Source organism: Dryas octopetala, chromosome 6 (assembly GCF_963921425.1).
Source record: "Dryas octopetala chromosome 6, drDryOcto1.1, whole genome shotgun sequence".
Lineage (NCBI taxonomy): Eukaryota > Viridiplantae > Streptophyta > Magnoliopsida > Rosales > Rosaceae > Dryas > Dryas octopetala.
This window is the reverse complement of record NC_141371.1, coordinates 10,622,572-10,632,889: the sequence shown is the minus strand read 5'-3', so window position 1 is coordinate 10,632,889 and position 10,318 is coordinate 10,622,572.

The window sequence follows — 10,318 nt, the reverse complement described above, 5'->3', positions numbered from 1 at the left end:
ATGATGCCAACGGTGTGTATATTGTTAATCACTGCTATATTAACATTGTGGGGAGCGGCATTGTTGTGATTCCACTATCATTTCAAGATTTCAGTTGACTAAAACACCTTCATTATTATTTTTTTGGTCAAACAACACCTTCATTAATTGATTATGATCATCACTCTCAAGAATTGTTTCCTTTAGTGGAGCTACTATATATCACCACAAACCAAAATCAATTTGAGTACAAAATGCAAACGAAAACTGTGGTAGAATTAGTTAAATGTACTAGTAGTGATAAATATGAGACGAATTGTAAATTATTGATGCTTAAATTTGATTAGTCAACCAGTCGGTCAGACCTTTAGAGGTTTGTCTTCCTTCGTGTTGATCCATTCAAAATTCTAAGCACCTGCAAGATAAACCTAAGCTAAGTGGAAGCACGCCAATAATGTGCCGTCTAAAAATTCTTTGATACTTAAGTCAGTTATAAGGCTTATCGAGCAAAGTAACAAGTCTAATCATAATGTAGCTAATCATACTTGAATAGTGGTGGTACTGTTTATTGAGTTTATAAATGAGGTCCTCTCTAGTAGGTGAGGGGAGTAGGGGACATGTGGATCAACCTAGTAGTGCAATGTCGTCTTGACTTAACCCAGATAGGTCGAACAAAATCCACATGTGTCGGGTGTGTGAGGTGGCAAGTTCATCCTCCTTCTGTGCTACCACCCATGGGTCAGATCAAAAGAGGAGTGCTCGTCTGGGGCTTATAATTGCGACAAAAAATTATTCTGTATAACTGATATATTAATACGTGATATAAATAATTTATGTGTCATAATATGGGTAGATGTTATTAATACTATACTTTTTCAATATAAATATATCGTCCAATAATACTTTTACATGTTGGACTGGTTACACCATGTAACAATACATCGGTTACACCCAATTATTTTTTCAGCTCTAAGGAGTAGAATACTAGGATGTGGATCAAAGGTTTGGTCGATTGCATGCCTAAGGGTATTGAGGTTATGCCCCTCGTAAATGGGCCTCCATATAGTTGGTGGACGTACAAGCCTTGTCGGCTCGATCTCTGGCCTACATAGTTAGTGTGACTGTTATGGGCCCGACGTATGGGCTTGTTTAAGTCAAATCGAGGTCCATACAATCAATGCCCATATGTATGGTCGATGTGTATTCTAACATCTTTGGTCTTGTATACGACATGTAGTTCTACTCAGTAGAAATACATACAATCGCAAATTAAAACTTAAACTAATAGAGTGACGTAATACATGTAGTTTATGAATAATTATCTTATATGAAGCTTACTTAAAAGATGAATTTTATCCACATTCTCCAATTTATTTTCTTTTTTATTATTCTCATTCTACAATGTAAATTCATGATCGAAACCATTTATTTTTTAGATCTAACTATTCAGATCATCTCTGCAAAAAATAAACCAAATCAAAAAATCGTTTGGCTATGTAACTATAATAAAAAAAACAGACAGTTTTGGTAACAATTTGATTCACCGTTTATTTATTTGATAACAATTACATGATCAAATGATTTTTTTCGATTTAATTGATTTTTTGCATAGATGATATTCAAATACTTATCTAACAAATGAACGGTTCCAATCATAAAAATATATTGTAGAATGAGAATAATAAAGGAGAACGTCGGTGGAGAAGGTGAATAGTATTTTCCTACTTAAAATAACCTTTATTTTGTTAAAATGAAAGTTTTTGAATGTGTGTAATTTATCTCTCATGTAAATTATCTCTCATCTTAAGGATCCAAAATTTAGAATATCTTTTATAGCATGGAAATTATTATTACCAAGTCTTGGGTTAGTTTAAGACTTCAAGTGGTGAAGGTGAATAAGGTAATGATTATGATTAGGTTACGTAAAGAATTCGATTCCTCCAAGGCTCCAATGCCAAATATATATATATATATATTACTATTCAATCTATTCTGAATATTTCATAGCACTTCCTTTACGAACGAAAATAAAAATGACATTTTATTCAAACTCATTCCATAGAAGAATAGAACAACCCTTTATATCGAAGATCTTGTTTGTAATTAGAAAATGGAAAATATTTGGATCACCCCTTGGGGGTACTCTAAGGTCACTCCTTCCTCAAAAATAACTATTTTGGTAATATTGGCACATGATCGAAACTGTTCACTTTTTAGATTACCTATTATAGATCATCTCTGCAAAAAATCAAATCAATCGGAAATCGTTTGGTTATATAACTGTTATCAATTAAGTAGAAAAAATTGATGGTTTTCAATTAAAGAGTGAATTTTTGACCAAATCGTTAATTTTTTCTGTTTAATCAACAACAGTTATATAATCAAACGATTTTCGATTAAGTTAATTTTTTTGCAGAAATGATCTATAATATATGATTTAAAAAATGAACAATTTCGATTATGTGTCAATATTATCAAAATTATTATTTTAGAGAGAAAGGTGACCTTAGAGTAGCCAAGGCGTGACTCAAGTAGTGTCCTTAGAAAATTGATTGTAAGATTTTCTTGGTTGCCCCAAAAAAATTCTCACTACCAAAAAGAAAAAATCAACTGTGAGTCTGTGAAGCAGGAACTTTTTGAGAGAGAGAGAGAGAGAGGCACCTAGCTAGTCATGAGTTGCATAAAAAGGGACGAAGTATGTGACTGGGCACACAAATACATTCACAGGGCTGACAAAGGCTTCAGTCTTCAGAGAAGTCATCATTACTACTCAAAATTGACAATTCCCTACTTCATCTTGATCGATGATGGTTGAGACTTGAGAGTACTTGTTTTTTTTTATATCATTAATGACAAGCAGCTCCATTAATTATTTGTTTTTTATATATTATTAATTACAAGCAGCTCCATTAATTACTGGGTTAAATTAATTAAACTAGTGCCAATGTTAACTGGGGGCATCAAGCCTCAAGCTACTGCATGCTAGCTAAGCTAGCTTCTCTTGTCTGTGTCTTTCTATATGTGCGCCCTAAATCTTTGCAAAAGATCCACTACTACGTACACAAGTATCTTCTATCAGATTTTGTGTCTCCAATCTTTATGTAGCATCTTTATAGCTTGTATTTCATACTTGTTTGTATTCACTACATGATGGTTTAAAAGATGTTCATGATTTATCCCACTTGGCCAAGTACTTTATATTTTATTTTTTAATATTACCTCCTCAATTAATGTAATATTTACTGGGGAGTTGGAACTTGGAAATAGAGTAGATTGCAAAGAATAAAAGGAGTTAAGGGATGCATTTATTTTTTCTTTTAATAAATCTCTAGGAGTAACTAGTAAATAGTAACCTATGAAAATATCAATTTCATACTTATTTTGGTATTAATTAATTTACAATGTGAGTTTTATATTACAAATTCAACTATTATGGTTTTTATATGAGTGAAAGAAAACCCATAAATACTAGAGTATTGCTCACAATGAATATAAATTACTGTCAATGAATTGATTTAATACAATAAATTAATGGTTATTAATTTTAGCACTTATAAATTCAATTAAGTGCATGGCCAAAAAAAAATTCAATTAAGTGGTGATTATAAATTGTTTCTCACCTCATTAGAGCATGTATAATGACATGACTAAATGCTATGTTAAAAAGTCATATATAGTAGAATTGATAAAAATCCACAACAATAGCATGATTATATTTAATTAGTATTTGCTATGCTAAAGTTATATTTTTCACTATATATAGTGAAAAATAAAGCAAACGCTATTGTGGCAAGAAATTTGTGGCCCCACATTAGAAAAAGCATGTGAGAAAAGAGAAAATCAGTGTTGGTTTGTGAGAGTTGATTGGTTGGGAAGAGAGAGAAGATAGAGGTTGTTAAAGATGTGGGTTCCGCAAGAAAGATAATTAAACTTCATGTGAGTATTGAAGTAAATATTCTATAGACATGGCTTGGCCTCATTGGTTGAATAAGATTATAGTTTGTGTACTATTGAAGCAAAAACATAAAAGCTATAACAAAAAGCTAAATATATAGTATTCAGCATAGCATTTAGCTTTTTTTCCATTGTACATGCTCTTATTGTTTAAAATTTGTCATTCATTTCAACAACTTTCTAAGTATTTACACTTCTATGCAATAATGTTAATAATACTTTCATGAGTTCATATTTATTACGGAATGGGGGGCCGATCGATACGTAAGGAAAAATTATTAAAATAAATTTCAACCCTAAATTTTAAGCTTTAAGTAGATAATTTCTCAGCTAAAGCAATCAATCATATAAAAAAATGAGATAAAAAAACGACAAAAGAAACACAAATTAAACTCCTTATGGATCGATCTGGCTGAAATTTTTTCTAATAATTTTGCTTTGCTAGTACTCCTTGTTGATCGATCAGTGCCCTATTTGACACAAGTCTGCATCTTAACGGCCCACAACACATCTGGTTTGATACAATAGTAAGTTAGGGAAATCCCTTTCGAATTCATGCTTCTTCCATTAAAACTTATACCATTATTTTTCATGTCTGTCCCTTTGACTACTTGGCAACCATATATTAAATTTCAAAAATTTCGGTGGAATTTCGATTGCTCACAAGGTTTTCTCGTAAATTTTTTGGCGTTTCTTTTCATTTTATTGAAAATTTCTCGACTAGAACTTTTGGGTTCTTTGTAAATGTAAGATGGTTAATCTTTTGCCGAGATTTCGGATATATAGCCAAAGCTTCACCCATTTTTCCTCAATTTTGTCAGTTTTGGAAAAATGTAAAAAAGGTTAAACATTTTGGTGGCAAAAGAAGTTAAATTTTTTTTCCCCTGCACCCATTATGTTAAAGCCTCCACTGACTGTATTACAATTTATTTATGTTAAGTTACTCATGTATATATTTATTCACTTTCTGATGCAAGTTTCCTATCTGATGAATGGTAAGTTTATGTTATGTCATTATCTAACATATTCAACTAATTCTGATGCAAGTTTCCTAAGTTTATGTTTGGTAAGTTTATGTTATGTCATTATCTAACCTATTCAACTAACCCTACAAAACCCCATAAGCCACATTCAAATAATGTTATTGTTGCTCATCTCATTGGCTTAATGTTATTATTGTTCATTATATTTGATCAAATACTTAATTTCATATTGATTTATGCACAAGTCTATTTAATATTTTTGGGATGGGAATAATATGCATTTAAGCTTATCCATATTGAAAAGAACATCATGCATGCATGGCCCTACTCTTGCTTTATATACGTATTGAGGCCCCTTCCATTAAGAGTTCTCTAAAATAATTTTATTGAAGAGATCCCTCGTGGGGCTCATTTTATATCATATTGTAACGATCCGAACCATCTATTAGTTCTATATTTAAATATCATCTTTATAAAAAATTAAACAAATAGGAAATCATTAAGATTTTAAAGTTTGATCAAATATATTTACGAACATAATGTCTTCAACAAACATTTGAAATTATGACAATTTAATCAAATGATTAATGAGTTTGGATTTATTTAATTTTTAACAAGGTTGATCTTTAAAATGAGACTTAAAAAAAGGATGGTTTCGATCGTCGAATTACAATGTAGAATGAGCTCATAAGAGATCCTTTAATTATTTTCCCTTAAATGAAGGATCCCACATTAAAAGGGGCCTTTGTATGTATATATACTTCACCATATATATAGATCGAGTATAAAAAGTTGTAGTATACACCAAATTGAGGTGTGTTTAATCAAATTTCAATAATTAGTGAACAATTTATAAGTAACAGTGTCGGCCGACATATTATATTAAACTCACTATATAATTAAGTTTCTTCATTTTTTTTTCGTCAAATTAATAGATAATTGATTAAATAAACATCTCTTAAATTTTCATTTAAAATCTCTTTATTTTTCTCACAAATTTCACTATTTTTGTCTAATTTTTACTGATATCAATATTTCTTTAAAGTTTTCATCAAAATTTTCGTATTTTTGGACCATCGATAATTCCGTCGCTATCGAAATTTAAGTCCTTGTTACCTACTCACCCCACTTCCCATTTCTACATTTTTTAGTTGGCATATTTAAATCCCTTATATGCCCTCAATTCCATTTTACTATTTTAGGCATTTTTTTCCCTAATTGACTATTCACTCCTTACATTTTGATGCTTTAAATGCATTTTTTTCGTGCTATAAATGCTTATGATTCATTGTTTGAAATTTTTTTTATTAGTTTCATTCTTTATGTCATTGTGGTGTCTAATAATAAACAAACACTTAATTTCAAACACTTTAAAAATATCTCCAAATTTATAAATATAATTAACCTGCAATAACCTATACAACTGAGGCACCTACTAAAAAAAAAGTTTAAAATTTTTTATAGCATTAACTACTAAATGGCATAATGTGTAAATAATCAGGTCCTATATTGATTATAGACTTTATAGTTATCTTATATGACTTTAAATTTTGAATTTCGGTCTTACATATTAATTAAAAAATCATAGGATTAAACTCTTTAAACAATCAATATAAAAGCTAATATCCGATTCACCTTGTTGCTATTATGAGTATTATTTGCATCTCTACCATTCGTACAAAAAAAAAAAAAACAACACTGCTTTTTTCTTTTCTGAAAACCAAAATTAAAGTACAACATTATATATACCTTATGCAATCAATCAACTACTAATAATATTAATAATTGCAGTCACATTAGGGACCACCGGACCACAACATGAAGATGATGGAGGGATTGATAATTAAAAGTAAGGGATTAATACCATTTTACTTCTCAAATTATTACATTTGTATCATTTTGCTTATTAAACCCTAAAATTAAGGATCTTAACTTTTTCAATTTTGCCAATTGAGGTTCTTCTGACAATTTACATATTTTTCATCCAAATTTTTGAGGGCAAAATGGTCTCTTTCATTTAGATCTTACTATTTTTTCCTCATGTATCATTTTTCTCTCCTTTATTTCTCGCTAAATTTTGGTTGATCATTCTCGACATTTAAGATGAAAAATGTGTAAATTGACGAAAGAACCTCAATTGGCAAAATTGAAAAAAAGTCTGGGTCCTTAATTTTTTAAATTAGAAGTCTGGAGAATAAATTGATACAAGTGTAATAGTCTGAAGAGAAAAATGACATTAATCCTTAAAATAATAATAACTAAAAACGACAATAATGAAAAAACAAAAAAACAAAAAAACAAAGAGAAAAAGCCTAATAAGATCCGACGTACAAATGATTGCTGCTGTATACATTGTCTCCTTTGGTCTCTGCAATGTGTCCCCAGTCGCTGCTGCTGCTGCGCTCATATGTGGGTCCCACTCCAACATCCTCCACCGCCATCATTATTGATCATTCTAGCTTTCTTCCATCTCCTTCTGCCTCGCGCCCATAACCCTAATCACCTAATCCCTCTCTCTCTCTCTCTCTCTCTCTCTCTTAACGTCATTAATTCCACTGATGACTCTGACCCAATCTCCCATCATTAATCCCAGCACCTCACGCGGTACTCACGTGACTCCTCTCTCCCCACCTACCCATTCCTCCTGATAACAAGTTCTTCATAACTCATATTCCGGATTCCCTATACATGCATTAATTATGCATCTACTCCATCAGTACTCATACATGATTTGTACTTGCATGCGTACGTACTCGCATACACTTGGCCTTGCCTCTGCCACCGACCATCTCTATCTCTATACTTAAAAGAGTGGTAATTTTTCGCATGATACCAACTTAACACAAAATTCTTGGCTTTTTTAGATATAAAGACGAATATGATATTATATAAATGATAAACAAATTGAGTTAATGTCACACATATATATATATATAACACGATTATAATACGATAACCATGTTTAACTAGTATTATATAACAAAAATTAGAAACTTTTCTCATGCTTTAATATTTATTGTATGATTATAAATTTATTTTGTTATTAATTTATTAGTATCATGATTAAATAGATTTTATTTGATAAGTGATGTATAAGTCATAGTTTTGGTTTAAAAATAAATGAAATTAAGTTTAATTTTTTAAGTTATAATATATATGGTCAATTTGAACACGACACGATATGATTAATGAAATAGATTGAGTTAGAGTTGAATTATTCGACACCATTAATTAATAGCTGGGTGAGTTTGGCTCCTTCATGGCTTGAATCACAACTTCATTGTATGGCTTCTAAAGTATTTTTAATAAAAAATAAACTTGAACACAACACAATTATAAATATGTTGGATTATGATTAAGTTATTCAATACAATTAATTAAACGATCAAGTTAAAATTGACTAGTATTCGAAGATAAAATAACATGACATGACATGATCACGATTCACTAACACAAATTGCCGCATCTAAGTACATGTTTATAGATAAACTTTTGTCGAATATTATTTTGTGGAATGAGTTATTTGAAAATATTAAAAACGGTAGTCACTCGCAACCGATACAATCATACAAAATCTGAAGGTAAACCATAGATTGGTACAATCACTTGCAAATAACATGTGTATTAACTATTAAGTAAATTTGAATAATTTTATACTCGAAGAATTCATACGTACTTATATTATCTAAGTTAAATCATTAAGAAAATTCATTCTTATTTTGAGGAATGACAATGATGCTAGCTAGTTGTTGAAATAATGCACTGTGGATCAATCCGGCTTCTTTGCGGATTTATTGGAGCGACTCAGCAATTTATTCAAAAGTTAAAAGCTTTTGGACGTCTGGAACTGAGAAGGATTATATATATAAATATTTTGTTATCTATCAATTAAGTATCAACCACAATGAATTGTGCATATATATTCATAAGTTATATCAAATGAATGGCAATATAAATGAGAATGCATATTTAGACAAGTTGCACGCCTTCCATGACTGGGAATTAAGCAAACAATCTAATCTTACTTTGACTATCAATTTCTGTTTTCGTGACTAACATAATCTATTTGGTCTTGATCCAATAGCTTTTGTATCTTGAATCAACGGTTTGAATTCTAAGATATTCAAATAACAAATGGATTTCTGATTCTTGGATTTGAACTCAATCCTTCTGTGTATATATATAATCAGTTAGTCAAGAGGCCTCCTCTAAATTACACCTCCCTTAATGAGCAAGTGACCTTTTTCCATTAGAGATTGCATAATCTATGCACCAGGTGATTTGCTTTTGACATGTTAAAAGCGGGACCAGATCAGCAGTTACCTAATATTATTAGGTGGGGAAATATATTTGAAATATCCATCTATAATTTGTTTGACGAATACAAGTAAAAGATCTAGTGGCGGCAGCAACTAACAGATTAGGCTTTCAACCAAGGTCCTTCTAGAAAATCCAATTATGCGTTTTACCAATTTTCCTTCTCTTCGAAATAATATGGTCATCATTTGTCATTATATATATTTTATAATTCACTGCAAGAAATGTTTAGATTTTTTGTCTCAAATATACAACTCATGCTTAACTCAATGAGAGTCAAATTAAATTCGAATGTCATTATATACTATCACAATAATGTTGGAGTTAGTAAATTTATCACTGATTTTATTTAATTAATAATATATCAGTACACATGTTAATATATTATATATTAATAGTAAATAACTTTCATAATAATTTTTATATTTAAATAAACAAAATATTATCACATCATTTAATGAGTGCAGCAATACTCATACTGCCAATGATATTTAGAAAATGAACCTCAAAGATATGATTCGGGTTGTTTTTATATTCTTGCAATTGAGGAAACTCAACTATTAAATGTTCTCACTAGAAAATAGAATGTCCGTCTTTTACTTAATTATAAATTCAATAATGTTAGTATCAATGTATCATTAATGAAAGAATCTATACATTTATTTCAAAACTAATTGGTAATAGGAGTAGCTAAAATCTTTATAAGTTATTATACAAGGCTTCACATTTTCAATGTAGGATATTTCTCTCAATACGCCCCCGCACATGTGACATCATTCAAACCTACACATGGAGAATTCATATTGAATGACATTGAAACACGTGTGGCCGTTAGGCCCAACACATGGATAGTCTGTTTTGATACTATAAAAGAATCTAAGCATTCATCCCAAAACTAATTAACATTAATAAGAGGAGTAGTCTAAATCCTTATAAGTCATTATGCAAGACCTTACATTTTCAATGTAACATTTTTCTTTCAACAACTAAATCATTATTTAGGCGTATATTATCCAAACATGCCATCTATTGAAAAGAAACCAATTATAATCTATTTCAAAATATATATTATAATCGTATATTAA